The 25,823-nt window shown below is 35.6% G+C and overlaps 2 long non-coding RNA genes across 3 annotated transcripts in view; one reads left to right on the top strand and one right to left on the bottom strand.

Annotated features, from left to right (window-relative positions):
• Positions 1 to 25,823, top strand: part of LOC112835920 (uncharacterized) — a 91,416-nt gene that overhangs the window by 21,035 nt on the left and 44,558 nt on the right. The window lies entirely within an intron of this gene.
• LOC141372462 (uncharacterized) overlaps positions 8,174 to 25,823 on the bottom strand; it is a 76,540-nt gene continuing 58,890 nt past the window's right edge. The window contains exon 4 of the long non-coding RNA XR_012377723.1: positions 8,174 to 8,493. This is a non-coding gene — a long non-coding RNA (uncharacterized lncRNA). The remainder of the gene's footprint in view (positions 8,494 to 25,823) is intronic.

The following is a 25,823-nucleotide window of genomic DNA, read 5'->3' as shown; positions in this document are numbered from 1 at the left end:
TCCATTTCTGGACTCTCTATTCTGTTCCAATGATCTATGTGTCTGTTTTTGTGCCAGTATCATACTATCTTGATGATTACAGCTTTGTAACATAGCTTGAAGTCTGGAATCAGCTATAGTTTTCTTTTCCAGTATTCCTTTGGCTATTCGGGGTCTTTTCTGGTTCCATACAAATTTTAGGATTATTTGTTCCAGATTTGTGAAAATAGTTGATGGTATTTTGATAGGAATTGCATTGAATGTGTAAATTGCTCTAGGTAGCATAGACATTTTAACAATATTTATTCCCCCAATCCATAAGCATGGAATGTTTTTCCATATCTTTGTGTCTTCCTCAATTTCTTTCATAAGAATTCTGTAGTTTTTAAGAGTCCAGATCCATTACCTTTTTGGTTAGGCTATTCCTAGTTATCTTATGGTTTTTGGTACAATTGTAAATGGGATCAACTCCTTAATTTCTTTTTCTTCTGTCTCACTCTTAATGTATAGAAATGCAACTGATGTCTGTGCATTGATTTTATACCCTGCCACTTTGCTGAATTCTTTTATGAGTTCTAGCAATTTTGGGGTGGAGTCCTTTGGTTTTTCCACATAGAGTATCGTGTCATCTGTGGAGAGTGAGAGTTTGACTTCTTCTTTGCTGATTTGGATGCCTTTTATTTCTTTGTGTTGTCTGATTGCTGAGGCTAAGCCTTCTAGTAGTATTTTGAACAACAATGGTGATAGTGAACATCCCTGCCTTGTTCTTGACCTTAGGGGAAAAGCTCTCAGTTTTCCTCATTGAGAATGATATTTGCTGTGGGCTTTTCATAGATGGTTTTTATGATATTGAGGTATGTTCCCTCTATCCCTACACTGTGAAGATTTTTAATCAAGAAAGGATGCTGTACTTTGTCAAATGCTTTTTCTATATATATTGAGAGGACCTTATGGTCCTTGCCCTTTCTATTATTAATGTAATGTATCACACTGATTTGTCAAAGTTGAACCACCCTCGCAGCCCAGGAATAAATCCCACTTGGTCATGGTGAATAATCCTTTTAATGTACTGTTGGATCTTATTGGCTATTATCTTAGTGAGAATTTTTGCATACATGTTCATCAGGGATATTGGTCTATAATTCTCCTTTTTGGTGAGGTCTTTGTCTTGTTTGGGTATCAAACCAGGTATTCTGGCCTCATAGAAAAAGTCTGGAAGTTTTCCTTCCATTTCTATTTTTTGAAAGAGCTTCAGAAGAATAGGTATTAATTCTTCTTTAAATGTATGATAGTGGGGCACCTGGGTGGCTCAGTCATTAAGTGTCTGCCTTCAGCTCAGGTCATGATCCCAGGGTCCTGGGATCTAGCCCTGCATCGGGCTCCCTCCTCTGTGGGGAAGCCTGCTTCTCCCTCTCCTACTCCCCCTGCTTGTGTTCCCTCTCTCGCTGTGCCTCTCTCTGTTAAATAAATAAATAAAAATCTTAAAAAAAATAAAAAATAAATAAAAATAAATAAATGTTTGATAGAATTCCCCTGGGAAGCCAACCAGCCCTAGACTCTTTTTTGTTGGGAGATTTCTGACTACTGCTTCAATTTCCTTGCTGGTTATGGGTCTGTTCAGGTTTTCTATTTCTTCCTATTTCAGTTTTGGTAATGTACAGGTCTCAAGGAATGAATGCATCCATTTATTCTAGACTGACTAATTTATTGGCATATAGTTGCTCATAATATGTTCTTATAATTGTTCGTATTTCTTCCGTATTGGTTGTGATCTCTCCTCTTTCATTCATGATTTTATTTACCTGGGCCCTTTCTCTTTTCTTTTTGATAAGTTTGGCCAGGGGCTTATCAATCTTATTAATTCTTTCAGAGAACAAGTTCCTAGTATCCTTGATTTGTTCTACTGTTCCATTGGTTTCTATTTCATTGATTTCTGCTCTAATCTTTATTAATTATCTTCTCCTGCTGGGCTTAGTCTTTATTTGTTGTTCTTTCTCCAGCTCCCTTCCACTTTTTTAAAGATTTATTTATTTATTTATTTGAACGAGAGTGAGAGAGCACAGGCATTGGGGAGAGCAGCAGAGGGAGAGGGAGAAGCAGGCTCCTCACTGAGGAGGGAGCCTGATGTGGGGCTCAGTCCCAGGACCTGAGCCATCATGACCTGAGCCAAAGGCAGACACTTAACCAACTAAGCCACCTGGGTGCCCCTCTCTAGCTCCTTTAGGTGTAAGGTCAGGGTGTGTATGGAGACCTTTCTTGTTTCTTGAGAAAGGCTTGTATTGCTATGTACTTCCCTCTTAGGACTGCCTTTGCTGCCTCCCAAAGGTTTTGAACAGCATGTATTCATTTTCATTTGTTTCCATGAATTTTTTAAACTCTTCTTTAATTTCCTGGTTGACCCCTTCATTCTTTAGTAGGATGCTCTTTAACCTCCATGTATTTGAGTTCTTTCCAACATTTCCTCTTGTGATTGAGTTCTAGTTTCAAAGCACTGTGGTCTAAAAATATGCAGGGAGTGATCCCGATATTTTGGTACGGATTGAAACATGATTTGTGACCCATTATGTGATCTGTTTTGCAGAATGTTCCAAGTGCACTCAAGAAGAATGTTAGTCTGTTGCTTTAGGATGGAATGCTCGGAATAGATCTGTGAAGTCCATAAGGTTCAGTATGTATTTCAAAGCTCTTGTTTCCTTGTTAATCTTCTGCTTAGATGATCTGTCCATTGCAGTGAATGGGGTGTTAAAGTCCCCTACTATTATTAGTGATGTGTTTCTTTAAATTTATTATTGATTGGTTTATATAATTGGCTGCTCCCATGTTAGGGGCATAGATATTTACAATTGTTAGATCTTCTTGTTGGATAGATCCTGTAACTATGATATAGTGTCCTTCCTCATCTCTTATTACAGTCTTTGGTATATAATCTAATTTGTCTGATAGGAGGATTGTCACCCCAGGTTTCTTTTGATGTCCATTACCATGATAAATGGTTTTCCACCCCCTCACTTTCAATCTGGGGCTGTCTTTGGGTCTAAAATGAGTCTCTTGCAGAGAGCATATTGATGGGTCTTGCTTTTTTATCCAGTTTGTTAACCTATGTCTTTTTGGGGGGGCATTTAGCCCATTTACATTCTGAGTAACTATTGAAAGATATGAATTTATTGCCATTGTATTACCTATAAAGTCATTGTTTCCGTATACTGTCTCTGTTCCTTTCCACTCTGTTACTTTTGGGCTCTCTCTTCATTTAAAGGATCCCTTTTAATATTTCTTGAAGGGCTTGTTTAGTGATCACAATTTTTTTTTTAGTTTCCGTTTGTCCTGGAAACTTTTTTTTTTTTAATTTGAGAGAGAGAGAGAGAGACAGAGAGAGAGAGAGAGAAAGCACAAGTTGCGGGGAGAGGCAGAGGGAGAGGGAGAAGCAGACTGCCCACTGAGCAGGGAGCCTGATGCAGGGCTTGATCCCAGGACCCCAGGATCATGACCTGAGCCGAAGGCAGACACTTAACCAATTGAGCCACCGAGGCACCTCTGTCCTGGTAGCTTTTTATCTCTCCTTCTATTTTGAATGTCATTCTAGATGGATAAAGTATTCTTGACTGTGTATTTTTCTCATTTAGTACCCTGAATATATCATGCCAATCCTTTCTGGCCTGCCAGGTCTCTGTGGATAGGTCTGCTTCCAGTCTAATATTTCTACCCTTAGAGGTTATGGACCTCTTGTCCTGAGGTGCTTCTCTTTGTCTCTGAGAACTGCAAGTTTCACTATTATGTTGGGGTGTTGACCTATTTTTACTGACTTGCAGGGTGGTTCTCTGTGCCTCTTGGACTTGAATGTCTGTTTCCTTCCCCAGATTAGGGAAGTTATTCACTATAATTTGTTCTAATATACCTCTGCTCCCCACCCTCTCTCTTTTGCCTCTTCTTCTGGGATCCCAATTGTTCTAATATTGTTTTGCTTTATGATTATCACTTATCTCTCGAATTCTCCCCCTGTGATCCAGTAGTTATTTAGCTCTCTTTTTCTCAGCTTCTTTATTCGCCATCATTTTGTCTTCTATATAACTAATTCTGTCTTCTGCTTCATTTATTCTAGCAGTTTGAGCCTCCATTTTTGTTTGCATCTCATCAATAGCCTTTTTTATTTCAAATTGATTTGATTTTAGTTCTTTTATTTTTTTCACAAAGGGATTTTCTAGTGTCTTCTACACCGTTTTCAAGCCCAGCTAATATCTTTTTATTCTGAACTCTAGTTCCAACATCTTACTTTTGTCCATACTGATTAGGTTCCTGGCATTCAGTACTGCCCCTTATTCTCTTTTTTGAGGTGAATTTTTCCATTTTGTCATTTTTTCCAGAGAAGAATAGATGAACAAGAGAACAAAATACTAAAATGGCAGCAATGACCCCAAAGAAATATACACTAAACAAATTAGAAAAGACCCAAAATGGAAAAATCAATCAATCAATCAATCAATAAGAGGGAATATAATTAGATCAGTGGACAGAACAGAGCAATCCTGGATCCTGTGTGTATTTTGGTCTGTTTGTTTGAGAACTAGATCCCAAAATTTTAAAGAAAAAAAAACTTATATATGTACTAAAAATAAAATGAAATACAATGAAAGGATAGAATATAATTGTAAAAATGAAAAATAAAAAGATTTTTTTTAAAAGTTGATAAAATAAGAAATTGGTTGAAAAAGGAAAGAAAAAAAATAAAATTCAAAGACTAAAGAATCATGGGGTTGGAGGGGGCATGAATTCTATATACTATTTTCCCCTAGCCACTGGAGTTTTGTAGTTCTCTATGATCAGTAAATTTGATCTTGGCTGGATGTTCTTTCTGATCTTCTAGGGAGGGGCCTGTTGCTTTGATTCTCAAGTGTCTTTGCCTTGGCTTGATTGCACCACCCTTGCCAGGAGGCCAGGCTAAGAAATCTGCTCCAGATCACTCCATGTATCTTCTGTTCCCTGAAGGCCTTTCTCAATGCTTTAGGCTATGAGAATGAAAAGGGCAGCCTCCCAATCTCCAGCCCTGGAGCCCAGAGCTTGGGGCCCCCCCTCTCCTCTGTGCACCCTCAGGGAAAAGCAATCACTCCTGTCTCCCTGGTCTCTGACCGCACTCTGTGCTCACCTAGCCTGTGACCAAGGGTTTCTATCTCAGGCATGCAAGCCCATTTCAAGTCTCCAAACCCTGCAGACTCCTGCAATTTGCACCAGAGCCACTCCTCCCAGGGGAGGAAGGGGATGGGTCTTGCGGGGTGTTCTGCTACTAGCTGGACCCCTGCTCGGAGAGCAGTTGCCCATCAGAGACACAGTTCACAGTATATTGCAACCCTTAGCTGGGAGCACACTTCTGGGCTCACTGATTGCAGCCGGCTTCCCCACTCTGTTTCCTGGGAACTCTGCTACACTCAGGCACCCCCAGTCTTCCTGTGACCCTAGGGATCCTGAGACCTCACTGTCCCACCTAGAATTCCACCCTTCTTAACACCTGAGTGTCTTTCAGACAGGGATGTCCCTCACAGGAGGGAGACGACTTCTAAAAATTCTGCTTTTATGCTCCTCTGCTTTATCACTTGCTGGTAGCCGGCTGAGGAGGCTCCCTCCTCCCACAGTCTATCATCCCATATATCACCTCAGATTCACTTCTCTGCACCTCCTACCTTGCAGAAAGTGGTCACTTTTCTATTTGTAGAGTTGCGGCAATTCTTTTCTTAGATCTCCAGTTGAATTCACAGGTGTTCAGAATGATTTGATATCTAGCTGAATTCCTGGGACCAGATGAAACTATGTCTCCTACTCCTCCACCATCTTGGACTCCCTTTTTGTAACTTTTTTTATTTTGTTTCTTTGGTGGGGGGAGAGGATCAGTTGAATTTAAGTGGTTATTTTAAAAGGCAGCTGCTAGGCTGCTTGTTTCTAAAACTCTATTGCACTAGATACTAAGATCCAATTAATTTCTAATAAATGTGTTATAAGAATATTCTTATGGTCAAATCTTAAAATACCTCTTATTATATCCCTTTTTAATGAATTTTATGTATAAAAGGCTCTTAAAAGGTTCACAGTAAAGAAACAAATTAACTTTGTTTAATCTTTTATTTTTCAAACTTATACATGTTCACCTTCTATTTTGATAGTTGATGTCGTTTAGAATGTATCACAGATATGTCATACAGTAGCTTGCCTTACTCAACACTGTCTCAAATTTGTTGTCAATGTATACAAGAAATAAAAATATTACTTTTTAAACTCCACTGATTTTAGAGTTTTGGATATGATTTAGATTTTACAAATTAGATGGAGAAGTCTTCAGCCCCATGAAGTAAGAAAGGTTCCCAATTGAGATTTTTACTTTTGGGTGGAGTTACTTATGGAAGAGAGGCAGGGAACAGACATATTTACTAGTGAGAATCCTTACAGAGGTGCCACAGTCCTGGAAATAATAGCTTTGGTAACAACTTCCTATCAGTCCCAATCTACTGAGGGGCAGAGGTGGCATTCACATTGGTCTCTGGGTCTATGGTCTTGGTTTAGGGAATAATTCTTTAGAAATTTAGGTTTGAATGTGTCAATTTATTCCTCTAAAAGATGCTTTGAATTCATTATCTCTTAATAAACCTAATTCTATTTAAAGTCTCTGGAAATAATCCTGTTATTTTTAAGTTACTACTTTTTATGTTTAGTAATTGTTACCACAGGCAATGAAGGTAACAACACAGTTTCTAAAGGAAATGGGAGTCAGGAATGATTAACTGACCTAACTGGGGTTTAAGACAGCAAAAAAACTATCACCATTAGAGAATGAAAAACTGGTAAAACAAATACAGATATAAAACCCACTTATTTCATGACAGCACACCATTGCTGGGGTGTGGTATCACTGCTATAAACCCACCAGTGCAGGAATGCACCAGAGCACTATCAGGTCTCTTGTATGAAAGTTAATGTATTGATAGTTACACATAGAGACTCCAATAATGTGATTGAGACATTTTGGTGGACTGAAATAAATCTGTATATCCCAAACTTTTAAATTCCATGAGATTCTTCTGACAGCAGAGGCCGCCTCTTTACAAATGCAATGAAGTAATTCATGCCCTGAAAAACTTGTAATGACATCATTTGCACTATTTACATTGATAATCTCTTCATGCCCCATTCTCTCATCCTTCCCTAATTACCTCTAGATTTATAACTATATTCAGTTGTAGCTTGCACAGAAAATCGTATGCAATTTGAACTCAAAAGGAGAGGACTTACATACCAAAATAATTACCAGATCTAAATTAATTTATGTCAGTGTAAATCTTGAGCCTATGTATGGAAATGGATTCAGAATGCTTCATGAGAGAAGAGTCTTATATTTAACTGAAACTGGCTTCATCAATAAGGGCATACCAATTATTTATCAAAGGTGCCAACTCCCAGTTGTTTGACCAACATCTGGACTCAATGTTGGTCAATGCTAAATACAGTTGAGTTGGTGGAAATTGTTTGGTATAACATTATAGGAACGAATCCCAGAGGTCACACATGGATTTTTGGTTTATATAATCTGATTAGTAAAAGGTGAGAAACAGATTAAATCCTCTTGTAATAGTGCTAATACCTTGGCCGACTCACTAATGGCATTTACTGGCTGGAGAGTCCTTATCTTGACATACTTTTAGCAGGATATAGCTGATGTATTTAGGATCATTTATGGTTAACACCTGGAATCTATTAATCTTTGAAATCCTTTAGGCATGGCTCCGTAAAAAATGTCATTTAAACTATGTAACTGTTGGAGTATAAATTGAAGATATTTCATGACCAAAATAGCTTCTTTTAGAGTAACACACATCACTCAGGGACCTCCCATGTTAAATCTGGGCCAAGGAGCATGCTAACATGAAAAGCAGAGATCTGGAGAGTGGTTTTGGTAATCCAGATTTCTTCAGCTTTCATGTTTGTTTCACTATTACCTGCATCCTTAAAAGTATTACCACCATTTGATACAGGGTAAGACCAGTGATTCTCATTTGGTGACCTGATACTTCATATTACTGCCACACCATCAGCAAGACTGGGAGCTATGAGTCACAGCCATTTGAAAGGGAGGCTGGAAAATATAGTCTGAATTCTGGATGGTCAAATAGCTCACTAAAAAAAAAAAAAAAACATAGAGGATTCACTTATAAGGAAGAAGAGAAGTCTATATTGAGGCAGTTCACTGTCTCCAACACAGAAGGTAGAGAGAAGGAAATCAAAGAGCTTTTTAGGGACTTCTGAAGAAGGATAATCATGCTTGATCAGAGTGACTTGTTAGGCTATTGGCTTTTGGATCATAGATGGACTCCTAGCCTAAGTTTGAGTGTCTTGGTTGTGATCTCTCTTCTTCCTTTGTCTGCTTCAGTCACCATTAGGGCATTGCTTCCATACCTCGGACTTTGTTAGAGTGGCCACAATTGATATAGCCCTATCTGTTTGTATCACTTTAACCATTTGTTTTCAGTCAGGTTTCTGAAAAGTGAAAGGTAGTTTTGATTAAAATTTATCTCTGTGGAATCCAAAATAGTAAAACAAATGAACAAATAAAATAATACAAAACAAACTCATAGATAGAGAAAACAGACTATTGGTCACCAGAGGGAAAAGGCACTAGGGGGTGGGCAAATGGATGAAGGAGGCCAACAATATGGTGATGGATAATAACTGGACTTGTGATCATCACTTTGTAGTGTCATACAGATACAGAATTTTAAAGCTGTCCACCTAAAACTTGTCTTAAAAAAAAAAATTCTCATTATGCCCAGAATGGCTTTTGGTTTTGTTAATAAAGATTTTTTTTAAAGATTTATTTATTTATTTGAAAGAGAGAGAATGAGAGAGAAAGAGAGAGAGAGAGAGAGCACATGAGAGGGGGGAGGGTCAGAGGGAGAAGCAGACTCCTTGCTGAGCAGGGAGCCCGATGGGGGCCTTGATCCCAGGACTCCAGGATCATGAACTGAGCCGAAGGCAGTCACTTAACCAGCTAAGCCACCCAGGCGCCTCACGATTTTCAAAATTTTTAACTCCTGTTATATAATGTTTACTTTTAATACAAGTTAAGTTTCAAAAAAAGTCCATGCAAATTCTTTATTTTCACCATAACTTTTAGTATATCTTAAAATAGTTTGGTTAGATTATAAGCTCCATTTACAAATTTGATTAAGTGAAAGAAAAAATGCATAACAAAACTCTAAAGTGTTGATATAAATCTCGGTGTAATAACATTTGGTAGGCATGCTTATAATATTAATTTATCCATTTATTAAAACTTATCTATTAAGGGCTTTTATAGTATTTTCTATCAAGCCAGGATGAAGAACACTTTATTAAATTGTCATGTTTTTCTTGTCACATTACATTTGCAGTAAAACCTCCATATCAAACCCCAAACCACACCAATCTTAAATTCTTAAACATCTAGAGGATGAATTAGGTGGCTTGCCAGGGTTTGTGCAGGTGTGGTAACAAAGAGCCTGGAGGAAATACATTTACCCAACAATAAAAGAAAGAGACTAGACCCCAAGAAAAATGTCTTCAGGAACCAAACAAGGAACTATATTAGGATATAAGATAATAATTAACAATAAGTCTATAGCCAATTAAAAGCAATCTCTATGTGGTGTACCTGAAACTAATGTGACATTGTGGCAATTATATTTCAATTAAAAAAAAAAAAGAAAAGAAAGGCCAAACTGAAGGCCTTAAAAACATACTAATAAACAATAAATACTGCCCATAAACTACTAGTATGTAATCTCTATTCTGGACATTAAGATTTGGTTAAAGGAAAGTGAGCCACTGTGTTCGCTCTAAACAAAACGTCAAGTAAGAGAGCAAAGAGAGGAAGGAGCTGTTTGCCGAAGGTCTCCCTTGGAACAGTGAGCAATGCCACGGCATCAGCAGCCGCTGCAGGGATGCAGGCAGTGCCAAGAGAAGGCAGGTCCTCAGACCGCACATCAGGGCTGACAACATCAGGATATGACTGACCTCTTTCCTAGCAGAGATCCCCCTGGGCATTGTTAGAACAGAGTGTGCTGGCAGTAAATTTGGTGGCACCTGTGGCCAAACAACTTCCTTTGTTGTTCATAATACCAGAAGTTATCATTGATGATGATAATAGAAAATATGCACATGCCTTTCTTTGTGCCACACACTTTCCAAGGACTTACATGTATTGACACACTGGATTCTGTGGCCTTAGCTCTCTCTCAAAGTCACATATGGTATGTGTTGAGTCAAGATTCAAACTCAAAATCTGTGTTTCTAAACACTAAGCTATGCCGATTGGACAGAGTGTATAATTAAGGGAACATGATAGAGATTTGCAGAGAATCCCAGAATGATTTGGAAACTTTAAGGTTTAGCAGGAGTGAAGATTAGAGAGGAGGTGATATCACCAGAGAACTCCTGTGGGGTCTTTGATGTGACCTTATTTTCACTCTTATGGTAGTTCTTGGGAAACATAGGTTGCAGATTACTTTATCTAATATTTTATCTACCTATTTATTTTATTAATATTTTATTTAATCCATTTTATCTAATGAATTCTCTTAAGTAATTCAAAGGTAAAATGTATGCCTCTGAACATGATCTTGGCCAAATTTCAATTATGAAATTTAAATATTTCCCTTTGTTTTTTTGCAATATGTCCATAGGAAAGATGAAAAAGGAGCACAGGTTAACATAGATATACTTTTCAAGAGTTTGCAGTTTAAAGTTCTCAAAAGTAAAATACATTTTCTGAAAATCAAAACAATGTTTATGTAAATAATATTGCATCTGGACACAGGTACATATTTTTTTTCACAGTGTTAATAGATGACAATCAATTCCAACCGATATTAGCTGCATGGGAATCATGTTATAAATGTAAAGAAGCCCAGATTCCAGATTATGTAACTTATATATGCTGTTTTTAAAATATTCAAATTTATAGACTGTATATTAGATTTATGCTGAAGTTTTAATTGCTTAATTATAAATATTAAACTGAGTTTCCATCCTCATTAAAAGCTTTCAAAGTCTCAGCTCCTAGAGAAGTGGTATTCAAACTTAAAATCACAGATTTCTTACTAATTATTAACCATTACTCCCAATATAAATGTTAAAGAAAATTGTAATTATAAGTAATTAACCTTACATGCTATACATTTTATAAGCATGGTTAAAATACTCAAAATACAGATCTTTAAAAAATAGAGATAATTTTTTATCTTTCTAATCACAGGAACTTCAGAGCATTTTTAACTCAGAAAATGAACTACAAGGGAGAGCGCTCTTTATTTTTAAATATAATGTATGTAAATCCCTATTTTTGATAATCTGATTTTTTCCCCAAATGTTGCCAACTTCTTATAAGATGTGATAAAATCATCATTGCTTTGTCTCATGATATGGCAGATAAAGAGCTTTAATTATGTGTTAATTATCATATTTGCTTTTTTGTTGTTTATGATTTTTGAATCATTGGTGCTATTTTTAATAGGCTGTTTGCTTACAGGAATGTTTTAAGGTCATTATCCAACTTTGAGACTTATTTAGTTTAAACTAACTAATATAACCCATAAATCATGTTATCCTGCTATATGTACACTGGACTTATTCAGAATACAAAGGAAGAAACTACTGAGAGTGCCACCTAAACCTACTGTCTCATGGAACTTCACTCTTTCTTAGGGGTAACATCCTATTATGTACATTACATATGACCTTCTGATATATAACAGCCTTAGAGAAGGTGTCAGTCTTGACACCTTTAAATATATATTTAATATATTATATTAAATATTAAAACTTAGCTAAGTTTTAATATTAAATTTAACAAAGCATAGTTCTATTTATATTTTTAAATTAAAATTGTATTAAAATGTATATTTCTCATTTTAGATAACTGCTATTTAGATCATTGGTATGCGGTTATTTTTAGTTATCAGTAATGCACACTAGAAAGATAATAAAAAATACACACATATATTTTAAATATGTCCCTTAAATATTTTGAAACAATATTTTCTGTAAGATATGTGGTCCAATCACTCTGAGCAGTTTTTTCAGGTCTTATGCCTAAATAAAAAACAAATAATTAACAACACATATTGTGCTTTTAAATTTTTGAAGTCAGACATTAAGTTACAACAGAGTACAAAATTGATTTATGAAAGCAGTATCCTTTCTAATCATATTTTTATTATAAATTTTATTTACTTTGAAACAAATAGTTTTTTTTTAAAGATTTTATTTATTTAACTGAGAGAGAGCACATGAGAGGAGGGAGGGTCAGAGGGAGAAGCAGACTCCCCGCTGAGCAGGGAGCCCGATGCGGGACTCGATCCCGGGACTCCAGGATCATGACCTGAGCCGAAGGCAGTCGCTTAACCAACTGAACCACCCAGGCGCCCAAAACAAATAGGTTTTATATGTTACTTTTATAGCGTTCAATTCCCACTATCCATGTTTAACATAAAATATATAATAGAGGGTTTTGTTTGTTGTTTTTTAAACCAAGAGTCGAGTTGTAATATATTCATTAAATATTGCCTGCTCGCCTAGTATGAAAAGCACAGTTTACTTTGACAATACATTGTAAATCAGTAAAACTATGCATGGCAATTTTTTTTCTTTTTATCTTTTGACCCTCTTCAGCCATTTCTCCCACCCCATAGTCCCTGACTCTGGCACCCACCAATCTATTCTCTGTATCCATGAGTTTTGTTGTTGTTGTTGTAGTTTTGTTTGTTTTAGATTCTATAAGAGAGTTTATATGGTATTGGTCTTTCTCTAACTTATTTCACTTGGCATAAGGCCCTTGAGGTCCATCCATATTCTTGCAAATGACATATTTCATTCTTTATATGGCTGAATAATATTTCATTACATGTATGTGTGTATCTACAATTTCTTTATCCATTTATCCATTGATGAGTACTTAGGTTGTGCCCATGTCTTGGTTATTGCGAATAATGCTGCAATGAACATGAGAGTGCAGATACCTTTTTATATTAGTGTTTTTGTTTTCTTTAGATAAATACCCACAAGTGGAATTGATGGATCGCATGGTATTTTTTATTTTTTTAGGAATTTTCATACTGTTTTCCTCAGTAAATGTCCCAATTTACATTCCCACCAATAGGGCACAAAGTTTCTCTTTTCTCCACATCCTCAACTACACTTGTTTCTTTTTGTTTTTGTTTTTTTAATTTTTTAAGTAGCACTTATACTACATATGAGGTAATACCTCACTGTGGTTTTCACTTGCATTTCCCTAATGTTTAATGATGTTGAGTGTCTTTTCAATGTACCTGTTGGCCATCTGTATTGCATCTTTGGAAAAATGTCTATTCAGAACTTCTGCCCATTTTTTTAATTGGATTGCTTTTTGCTGTTGAGTTATATGAGTTGTTTATATATTTTGGATATTAGTCCCTTATCAGATATATGATTTGTAAATATTTTCTCAAATTCTGTAGGTTGCCCTGTTGTTGATGATTTCCTTCACTATGTAGAGCTTGTTAATATGATGTAGTCTCACTTAATTCTGCTTTTGTTGCTTTTGCTTTTGGTGCCGGATTCAAAAAAATTATCAGAAACATCTATTTCAGGGAGTTTACCACCTACGTTTTCTTCTAGAAATTTTATGGTTTCAGGTTTTATGATCAAGTCTTTAATCCATTTTGAGTTAATTTTTGAGTTTGGAGTAAGATAGTGGTTGAATTTTATTCTTTGGCAGTGGCTGTCCAATTTTCCCAACATTGTTTATTAAAGAGACTGTCCATTGTATATTTTTGGCTCCTTGGTTGTAAATTAATTGGCCATATATGCATGGGTTTATTTCTGGCCTCTCCGTTCAGTTCCAATGATCTATGTGTCTGTTTTTATGCCAAAACCATACTGTTTTGTTTTGTTTTGTTTTGTTTTTAAGATTTACTTTAGAGAGAGAGTGCACAAGTGGGGAGAAGGGCAGAGAGAGAGAATCTTTCAAGCAGACTCCCTGCTGAGCATGGAGCCCAATGCGGGGCTCAATCCTAGGACCAATGAGATCATGACCTGAGCCAAAACCGAGAGTCAGATGCTTAACCATCTAAGCCACCCAGGCACTCCTACCATATTGTTTTGATTAGTATGGCTTTATAATATAGTTTGAAATCGGAGAGCATGATGCCTCCAGTTTTGTTCTTTTTCAAGATTGTTTTTGCTTTTTAGGGTTTTTTGTGATTCCATACAGATCTTAGGATTGTTTTTTCTATTTCTTTGAAAAATGTCATTGAAATTTTGATAGGGATTGCATTGAATCCATACAGCTTTGGGTAATACGGACACTTTAACAATATTGATTCTAACAAATCATGGGCACAAGATATGTTTCCATTTATTTGTGTCTTCTTCAGTCTCTCTCATTAAAGTCTGTAGTCTTCAACATACAGATCTTTCACCTTCTTTGTGGAATTTCTTCCTAGATATTTTATTTTTGATGCTATTAAAAAGCGCATTGTTTTCTTTATTTCTCTTTCTAATAGTTTGTTATTGGTGTATAGAAATGCAGTTGATGGGGTGTCTTGGTGGCTCAGTTGGATGAGTGTCCAACTTTTGGTTTCAGCTTGGGTTATGATCTCAGTGTTTTAAGATCGAGCCCCAAGTTGCGCTCTGCACTTAGCAGGTAGCGTGCTGAAGATTGTCTCTCTCCCTCTCCCTCTGCCCTTCCCCCCACTTGCACTCTCTCTCTCTCTCTCTCTCTCTAAAGTAAATAAATAAATAAATAAATAAATAAATAAATAAATAAATCTTAAAAAATGCAATTGATTTTTGTGTATTGATTTTATATCCTGCAACTTTACTGAATTCATTCATTAATTCTAACAGTGTTTATATATTCTTTAGGATAATCTATATATAATATGTCATCTGCAAATAGTGACAGTTTTACTTCTTCCTTTCCAATTTGAATGCCTTTAATTTATTTTACTTGTCTAATTGCTCTGGCTAGAACTTTCAATACGATGGTGAATAAACATGGCAAAACTGGGCGTCCTTGTCTTGTTCCTGATCTTAGAGGAAAAGCTTTCAGATTTTCACCATTGAGTGTAATGCTAGTTGTGGACTTGTTACATATGGCCTTTATTATGTTCCCTCTATACCCACTTTGTTGAGAGTTTTTATCATAAATGAATGTTGAATTTTTTAAGTGTTTATTATGTATCTATTGAGATGAGATGATCATGATTTTTATTCTTCATTTTGTTCCTGTGGTGTATCACATTTCCTTATTTGCAGATGCTGAAACATCTTTGCATCCCCAAAATAAAATGCACTTCATTATGTTGTATGATCCTTTTTATGTATGGTTGAATTTAGTTCGATATTTTTTGAGGATTTTTGCATCTGTGTTCATCAGGGATATTGGTATATATATATATTTTTTCTTGTGGTATCCTTATCCGGTTTTGGTATCAGGATAATGCTGGCCTAATAAAATGAGTTTAGAAGAATTCCTCACTCTTCCTTTTTTGGAATAGTTTGAAAGGGAACAGTTTAAAAGTTTGGTAGAGTTCAACAGTTAAACCATCTGGTCCTGGACTTTTGTTTGTTGTGAGGTTTTTAATTACTGATTCAATCTCTTTATTAATAATTAATCTCAGATTTCCACATCATCATGATTTAACCTTGGTAGGTTTTTATGTTTCTAGGAATTTATCCATTTTTCTGGGTTGTCCAATTTGATGCCATGTGATTGTTCATAGCAGTCTTTTATGATCCTTTGTATTTCTGTGGCATTAGTTATATTTCCACTTTCATTCTAATTTTGAGTCCTCTCTTTTTTTCTTGGTGAGTCTGGCTAAAGACTTGTCAAACAAACAAACAAACAAAAAAAAAGCTGTTAGTTTCATTAATTTTCTCTATTCTCATGCTAGCCTCTATTTCATTTATTTTTGCTTTAATCTTTGTTTCTTCTTTCCTTGTATTAACTTGAGGCTTCATTTGTTCTTTTTCTGTTTCTTGTATAAATTTGCATTGTTTGAGAATTTTGTTGTTTCTTGAGGTATGCATTTATTAGTATGTTTTAAAATCTATTTTGTTTGATATAAGTATAGCTACCCCAGCTTTCTTTTGGTTTCCATTTGCATAAAATATATTTTTCCAACCCTTCACTTTCAGTCTGTATGTGTCCTGAGACCTGATATGAGTCTCCTGTAGGTAGTATAAAGATGAGTCGTGTGTGTGTGTGTGTGTGTGTGTGTGTGTTTTGAATCCATTCAGCTACTATAGGTCTTTTTATTAGATCATATAGTCCTTTTACATTTAAAGTAATTATTGATAGTTTATGTACTTATTGCCATTTGGTAATTGTTTATTGGCTGTTTTTGTAGTTCCTCTCTTCTGTCTTGTCTCCTTTTGTGGTTTGATGCCATTCTTTAGTGGTATATTTATATTTCTTTCTCTTTTTTCTGTGTATTTAGTGGTTTTTGTTTTTTGTTTTGTTTGTTTGTTTTTTGCTTTGTGGTTACCATGGGGCTTACAAATAATTTATATCTATGTCAGTCTATTTTAAGTTGATAATAACTAAGTTTGATACCATTCTAAAGGTCAACATTTTTACTTTCACCCCCCCACACACAGTTTATGTTTTTGATAACTTATTTTACATCTTTTTGTCCTGTATACCGCTTAACTAATTATAATAGTAGGGTTTTTTTTTTTTTTTACTACTTTTGTCTTTTAACCTTTATGTTAGCCTTATAAGTGATTAATATACTACTTTTACTATATATTTACCTCACCAGTGAGATTTTTTCCTATGTTTTCTTATTATCAATTAGCACGCTTTCTTTTCAGCCTAATACAGTCCCTTTCACATTTCTTGTAAGGCCAGTTTAGTGTTGATGAACTCCTTCAGCTTTTGCTTGTCTGGAAAAGCATCATTTCTGAATAATAACTTTGAAGGTAGTTATTATTGGGTGGATATATTTTCTTTGAACACTTTGAATATACTGTATCACTCCTTTGGCCTGCCAAATGTGAGTTGAAAAGTCTACTGGTATTCTAATGAGGGTTCCATTGTATGTAATTAGTTGTTTTTCTCTTGCTGCTCTTAATATTCTTTTCTAGTCTTTAACTTTTTACATTGTGATTAAAATGTGTGTTGGTATGGTTGTGTTTGGGTTTCTCTTATTATGGACTCAAGCTTCCTGAATCTGCATGTCTGTTTCCTTTTCCAAGTTAGGAAAACTTTCAGCCAGTATGTCTTCAAACAAGATTTTTTCCCCTTTCTCTGTCTTCTCCTTCTGGGAGCCCTATAATGAATGTTAGTCCATTTGATGTTGTCCCACAAACCCCTTATGCTATATTCACATTTTATTTTATTTTATTTTTCTTTTTTGCTGTTCTGATTGGGTGAATTCTGCCTTTTCTTCTAGTTGGCTAGTCTTCTGATTCATCTAGTCTGCTGTTGAACCCTTCTAGTGTGTTTTTTAGTTCAGTTATTGTATTCTTTAGCTTTGTGCCTTCTATTTGGTACTTTCTTATTTTTTCATTTCTTTGTTGAAGTTCTCACTATGGTCATCTATTCTTCTCCCGGGTCAGTGGGCATCTTAAGGACTATGACTTTGAACCCTTTATCAGGTAAACTATTTATCTCTGTTTCATTAGTTGTTTTTTTTTTTTTTCCTGAAGTTTTGTCTTGTCCTTTCAATATTATAATGAAAGAATACATAAAAGTATGAAAAGTCATCCATAATGGTGGTGAATTAATCTAAATTTTTTAAATACAAAGTGAATTCTACTTGAGCTGACATCTGTGATTGAGTATATTTACAGTATCCACATCTGATTTATATTTCCTGAATTCATCTGCATCTTAATAGGTGACACATTGTGAGCTATTTAACAATAAGGTTTTCTGTTTCTTTGAGGGTATCATATTTTCAGTTTTAAAAGCCTCATGTTAAAAGTAGTTTTTATTTCAGTTTTATGAATGGAGTAATTAAGGCACAGGGATTTTTTTTTTAAATTAACTATAAATGTGGTTGTTTTTTAAAGATTTTATTTATTTATTTGACACAGAGAGAGAGAGATAGTGAGAGAGAGAGAGAGAGAGAGAGAGAGAGAGCACAAGCAGGGGGAGCAGCAGGCAGAGGGAGAAGCAGGCTTCCTGCATGAGCAGGGAGCCTGATGTGGGGCTTGATCCCAGGGCTCTGGAATCATGACCTGAGCTGAAGGCAGCAGTTTAACCAACTGAGCCACCCAGGCGCCCCAAGGCACAGGGATTTTAAGGTGTCACTGATAAACTACTGAGACTCTCAACTGGATCACATTTTCCACTGGAAATTAAATGTAAATTCAAATAACAATTATTCTATCCAGTTTTCTGGGTCTGCTAGTTCATAATAGTCATTCTGTGGCAGCTAAAGAGATCACATTCATAATATTCCCACACATTCACCTGCCAATGAGTTCATTTTCAAGCACTCTGTGCACTGTGATAAAAGGTGTTTCCCATGTCATATGTTGAGTGAGCTGCCCCTTTAGCAAAAGACTAAGTTAGGGGAATTTGTTATGGGAGCTGAGTGCATCAAGATGTGAGTAGAGTGAGAACAAAGATGTGGTTTCTATCAATGCCCAATGCCTAATAAAAATAGAGTTCCTTCAGAGGAAGGAAGTTGTTCATCACCATAGACATTAGGATAGTCGGCACTTTTTAGAAAGAAATAATAAGCTTTAAAAATGCTAAAAAACGCCTAAAGACAGTGGTTTAATTGTTGCTTTATCTAGTCCACTGGTCATGCCTCTTCTAAGTTTATTTATAAATGCAGGGGCTTGCCTTGTACTACTTTCTCAAAGAAGTGAACTTCTGTTTAGAAAAGCAAGGGGAGGACATTTCTCAGTGGGTAATAAAAGGTTATAGTCATAGATAGAATGAGTGAAAAGACCAGGGCACCTATATAATTAAAATATAATGAGCAGTATCCTGGAAAATCTGTATTTAAGGCCCCCAATTCCAATATGTTGCTTTTGAAAGGCAGATAGGAGAGGACCTAACATGAGGGAATGTTTCTACCAAGATGTGTTTCTTAACAAGTGAAAATCTATTACTCATAGTCATCAGACTTCTGAATCACTTAGGATCCATTTATTTTCAAGAAATAGATACCTAGTTAAGGTAGGCTAAATAATAGAAATTTATATTTTCCTGTAATAAATAGTCCACATATGGAAAGTTCCAGAGCCGAAAACAGCAGCTGAGCAAATTAGGCCTCTAGGTTCATTTCACTGATACATTATTGGATTACTCCTTTTGGTTTTCAAAAGTCTGTGGTAGCCTCTGAAGATTATTTCTTTATTATAATGACCTAAAAAGAAAGAGGGCAAGGACTGTTTATCCTTATCTATCTGTTTTACTTGGAAGAAAATGTTTTCTGGAAGCCCCTATCATACTTCCATTTATAATTCAGATGCCAAAAGTGAGTCATATGTTCATTCTTAAGCTAATTATTTGTGAATTGGGATGGGATTCCATAATAGACATAGATCAAATACGACTTATTCCCTGGGACAGGGATATGAAAAAAGAAACAAGGATGAAGTGGGCATTTGTTAATAGGTAGCTAATCAACATGATCTGGCCAATCATTTTATTTACTTTTTTTTTTTAATCCTGACATCCTGTATGCATTGGAAGTAACAAAAAATATCTCATGGGATTTCATTAAACACCAGTTGAGTTTGTGTGCTGGATGTTACAAATACAAACATTGCTTTGAAACAGATCTTAGTAGAAGATTCATTTTACTCATTTATTCATTTACTCAGTCTAAGGGCAAGATTTGAGAAACAGCAACAACAAAAACGTTTCCCATATGAAGAGCCTAAATAGACATTGTCCATGCGAGGGTCAGGTGTGGAAGAATAATATGCAGGAGCAAGAGAAGCAAAATTTAAAAGGATACAACAACAAACAGCCAATTTGGCCTCGAGGAACTGTAAGTCGGTTCATGTTTCTGAAGAGTGTAGCTCAAGGCTAGTGGTTGCTGGACATAAGGTCGTATATTGCCTTTCTTAAAATTAATATTACAGAGTTATAAATGAATAAATTGTTATGAACTGAATGTGTCCCATCCAAAATTCCTGTGTTATAACCGTCAATGTGATATATTTGAAGATAAAATCTTTGGAGATAATTATATTTAGATGAGGTCTTGAGGGTAGAGCCCTCATGATGAGATTAGTGCCCTAAAAGAAAAGATCAGAGCTTTCACTCTCTCCCACCGTCACCCATCCTTTCCTACCCTCTCCTTACCATATGAGGACACGTTAAGAAGACTGCCACCTGCGAGCCAGAAACAGAGCTCCTACTAAGAACCAGTGAGCCAAGACCTTGATCTTGGACTCCCCTACTACAGAACTGTGAGAAAGATATTTCTGTTGTTTAAGCCACCCAGCCTATGGTATTTTGATATAACAGCTAGAGTTCAGACACAAATATACAAAAACATTGGAATACTTGCATAACCTACAGAAACTTAAAGGAATCAGAAGCACAGCAGAGAAGTCAATTAGCATCAATCTCAGAACAGAATCATAGACAAGAAGCAGAGCACAAAAGTCACTTAACCTCAACAAATGTCTTAAGGACAGAAGGATGAAGGAAATCTAAATGCTTATTATGAACAGGAAAACAAGCTGCTTATGTAAATATCTAAGAACCTATCATGGTAAAGAACTCTGAGATCACTGCACTTGAATAGTATTCCAGAGAAAGAGACAGAGGCCATACCAGCCTCCTAGAAATTGCAGCAATGAAGAATAAGGGGGCCGCTTATACTTCTGGTAGATATTATTGTGTGTTGGGGGTCCAGGGGGTGGAGTCACTGCTAAAAGATCTGCAAGGTGGTTATTGGTCTCAGGGGGCAGCTGAGTTTTGGTTAGAGCAATCAGATGAACAGTAGGTTCCTAGAAGTAGTGAAGATTTGGGAAAATTTGCTAGGGAGCAAGATTAGGAGCCAGACTAGGGACAATATGGCTTTCTTTTTGAGAATTTTCTTTGGTTGTTATGCTGCAGATCAGGATACTCTTAATGGAAATTCTTAGATTCTATAACCTCCTTAATTCCAGATAACTGTGGAGTCTTGTGTACTTGCAAGAAAGAGGCTGTTACACGTAGAACAAGTGAAGCTCTGGTAGCCTCTCTTAATTCAAACATTAGATATTTCTGATCTACTAAAAGGGAATAAAATATATTTATGGTTACTAAAATGTATTTAAACATGATTACCTTTTTTGAATATTTTCTTAGACAGATGGAGAGTAAAACCAAATCCCCATCTATTACAGAACCCCAGGATGAATTTCAAGCACTTACTACAGATTGATATGGTAGCATTTGGACAACATGTGTACTTCCTTAAATCCAGATTGAATGGAATATGAACTCTTAAAACTGAGGCACATTAAAATTTTTCAAGAGGTTATTTGAACATATATTAATTCTGATTTGGCAGAGCCAAATGAAAGGTAGTTAGGAGCACTCTAAGGTAAAGAGCTAAGGAAGAGGTTTTTAAGAGAAGATGAGGAAGCAAAGCAGGAAACTTATTTGATTGTTTATAATTTAAGCTGTTGCTTTATTTCGGAAACCCTAGTTGGATGTTTGTAATTGGTTGCTCTTAAATTTCACATTCTTGAATTCAAATGCATTGACTCTGGCTTAGGTTTTGGTTTGCTTATATAAATTACCAAGACATTAGAGCCACCTCAGTCCAATGACCTCTCTGTTTGATTACTTTAACAATACAATGTTATCAGTAATAAAAACAAAAACTTTGCAATTTATTTGCAAAATATTTGCAATTGTAATGTGAGGATTCCATTATTCAGTTCATTCTATATAAAGGATAAATATCGCAAAACTTTCAAGAACTTTATAATCTGTATATTAGTTTACTTACAATGTGTTACAAATATTTCATTTATAAATCACAGATTAATACCAAAACCAAAGCAGTTTTATGCAGATGTGGACTATATGTTGACACAAATGGTTCATTTTTATTGATTCAGTTATACATTGTATTCAGATACACTTGATATTTACTTTCTACTCTACTTTTTTTTTAAAGATTTTATTTATTTGACAGAGAACTTTACCCATTTTTTAAAAATGTGTTGCTTTATTTAACCATGGATGTGAAATTATATTTTAAAAATAATGGCACTAAATGCATTAAGTGGCATAGGAAAGACATTAGGGTTCAAAGCCAATGGCCAAGAAAGAATTCTTGAGATGTCTTTGGTGCAAAGGTGGTTTTATTAAATCACCGGGACAGGACCCGTGGGCAGAAAGAGCTGCACTGGGGTCATGAGGAGTGGCCCAGTACATACTTTCAAGTTGGGAGGGTGTTCGGAATAGCCTAAGTCTCTAAGGAACTTGGAAGCAAAGTTTCCAGGCCCTTGAGGGGGCTGGCTATTGTTGGGAAAAGGTCATTTATCGCTTTCTAATAAAACCTGAGCCATGAGACCCTTCAGATGTATATCAGTCTGTCATATGCTTGGAGGATGATTACCAACATGTATCTTGGGGGGTAGAGATAAAGGAAGTTTCCGAAAGAATGTTTATATGTTAAAGTAGATTTACAGGTTGTGGGCGGGGGGAGTTCAAGCTAGGATTGCCTTTTGCCCTTAGGAAAGTGTCAGCATCAAGGCCGTTGAATCCCTAGAGGAATGTCATTCTTCCTCTTTCAAGGACTTGTCAATGGGCTGTAGGTAGTAAGGAAATTTAATAATTTCTCTTCTGCCTTTGTTTCCCACATCATTAAGTAGTGAAGATAGATTACTTTATAAACAATCATTTTATAAAATACCTCTTAATATTTTTAAACAAATTTTATTTTTTTTCCAGCAGTTTTAGGTTCATAGCAAAATTGAGAAGGTACTGATATTTCCTTAACATCCCCTGTTCCCACTCCTGCATAGCCTCCTCCATTGTCAGTGACCCCCACCAGAACAGTACCATTGTCACAACTGATGAACCCACATTGATGCATCATTATCACGTGAAGTCCACAGTTTACTTCCTGGTGTTATTTTCTTTGGGTTTGGGCAAATGTATAAGCACGTGTATTCACTACTATAATATCAGACAGAGTGGTTTCACTGCCCTAAAAACCTCTTAATTTTTTGTTTAACAAAATAAGATATGTTTATGATTTTGTTCTTATTAGTGTAATTTCAACTTACTGTGTTTTTGCTCTCTGAATATAAAACAATTTAGAAAACTACCATGCCCTTCCCGAGTGGGTAAAGACAAATTTGGAAGACTTTGTTGTCTAGCTCACCATTTCTGAAAGTATTTCTTCCCCAACATGAGCAGGTAACTCCAGAAGAGGGAACAGATGGTGGCAGGGGCATAAACAGGGTATAACTGATTTGCATGGGACTGCACCTGGACACATCACACCTTTGACCCTATCTTGGAGAACAGGAGAAAGGAGTTCCAGAAAACATTTTCTCTCTCTTGTTTCCTGTCACAGCATTACTAATCATCTTTCAAATCCTATAAATTAACTTCAGCTGGTTTCAAAAAGATAGTCTTTATCTTGTAACGTAGGCCATGTAAATGTCTCTAGATCAAAATCATGCTCATAATCACTCTATAAAACTATAAAGTCTGGGTCTTTCCTCTGAAGGCCCTTTTCACTTGCCAAGGTGATAGGTGACCTGATTAATTAAAATTAGGTCTTTAGGATAAAGGCTTCTGACTTTATTAATTGCTTTAAATATTGATTTAATAGCTGTCAACCTTTAAAATGTCAGTTTTCTAGATCTATAAAATTATATAAGTTAGAGATATATCTCCCAACAATATTAAAGCTGGTGAAAGTTATATGTGAGTGACTTAAAAATTACATATATTTTGAAATGCAGAATAAAAATCTGATTTAGTGTAAACAGTTTTCTTCTGTTCAACTTACATTATGTCAAAAGAAGTTTTTGGATCTCAATATAAATTAAAATTAGAAACATAGAAAATATCTTTTCCCAAACAAAGGGATAATTTTTTTCTTTTAATAAATGGAAACAATATAATTTTGCATCATGTTTTAACTGATGGATCACAAAGATTCAAAAATGTTTAGAAAAAATTAAGTTTTAAAACTTTATACATATTTTCAGGTTTTCTTCCAATTTATGGGGGTGAAAGTCATATTACATCTATCTAATGATCCCGAAGAATGGAGGAATAAACAGATTCTCTGGCAGGATTTGTGGGGTTAGCTGACTTTTGTAGGAATTACACAACATGGAAACCTCTTGAACTATGTTTTGTTTTTACTATTTTTATAGAAGTGTTTGCAATAAAATAAAAGGCAGCATTCTGTTGTAGAAAACACATCAACATCAAGCTCTTTACTCATGACATCATTTGTTCATTGGTTTTTTGCTAGTGTAGTGGTTTCCTAGGTAAACATTTGGTATCTACTTTTTCTCTTCAGACTTTCAGTGTATTTATTATGTAGACATGAACAAGGCCTACGTGCAGAGTGTTTCTGAACACTGCATAAGGAAAATGTGAAATTTTCATTATTATAACACTTCCTGCATTTTGAATTATGAACAGGATTTGGTTAATAAGCTATTTTTTTTTTTTGGTTAATAAGCTATTATATGCATCTACCACTAGTTTACTTCCCATAAAGCTAAAAGACAGCTTTTCAAGATAGAATCCAGAACTATTTTGTTATAACTGAAATAAGCAGCCTTTAAATTGCCAGTTAAATGAATTATTAGGTCAGAAAAGATATATGGTTGAGAAATGTATAAACAAACACAGCTATAATTAAGGACTGAATCTTAAATATCAGCTACATAGTCTTTCTTGCAGTCAGTTGATTCTTTCTCTGTGATTCTGCAGAAATGGGTTAGCTTCTTGTCCAGTCCATTTGAATTGTCCATTTGCCTGCGAGCCTCCTCATTAGATTGACTGTTCCCTCTAGTTCTAGAGTTGTGTCTTACTCTTTGTGTTGATCCCAGTGTTTACATAATGAATGACTGAGTGAATAAAGTTATGAACATATGAGTAAATAAAATAACATTAGTATAAAAAAAATTGAAATCTAGGTGCCTAGGTGGCTCAGTCGGTTAAGCGTCTGCCTTTGGCTCTGGTCATGATCCCAGGGTCCTGAGATGGAGCAGCATCAGGCTCCCTGCTCAGTGGGGAGCCTGCTTCTCCCTCTCCCTCTGCCCTTCCCGCCTGGGCCCGGATTTCTGTCTGTCTCTCTCTCTCAATAAATAAAATCTTTAAAATAATTGAAATCTAACTTAATGTAGATGAGTATTCAAGTATACAATAATATATTTGTAGTGATAATTTTTTCAAAAAGATTACATAAGTAGTAAATGTGTGTGTATGCTTGATTTTTAATTGTAAATTGTGTGATGGGAAAGGAGCTAATATTTATTGAATGCCTTGTTCAGTTTCTTGGATAGAAAGTAGATAGATCTAATGAGTCGACTTAAAAGCAAGGAGGAGGGAAAGAGGAAAGGGAGTTTGTTAACTATAAGGATACTATTAATCAAATTTTATTAATTAGAGTTTGAATTTTAACCATAGAAACCTATCTAGCTTGTGCATTAAATAAACCTGGAAATCAGCTTCTTGCCATATTTGCTTTGGACTTTTTTAAAAAGTGATTTCTAGTGTTTCATGTAACAGGGTCAGAAGGTAGCCTGCACTCCCTTATCTATTTCTTGTCAAATAATTTGAAACATGAATCTGTTCTTCCTTCTCTTTAAAGGTCTGAAGTGGAAATAGACTGATT

Source organism: Callorhinus ursinus, unplaced genomic scaffold, assembly GCF_003265705.2.
Source record: "Callorhinus ursinus isolate GAN/ISIS: 27379988/994484 unplaced genomic scaffold, GSC_fseal_2.0 scaffold4, whole genome shotgun sequence".
Lineage (NCBI taxonomy): Eukaryota > Metazoa > Chordata > Mammalia > Carnivora > Otariidae > Callorhinus > Callorhinus ursinus.
Note: the sequence above shows the minus strand (reverse complement) of the source record. Positions and strands in the feature narration are given on the sequence as shown.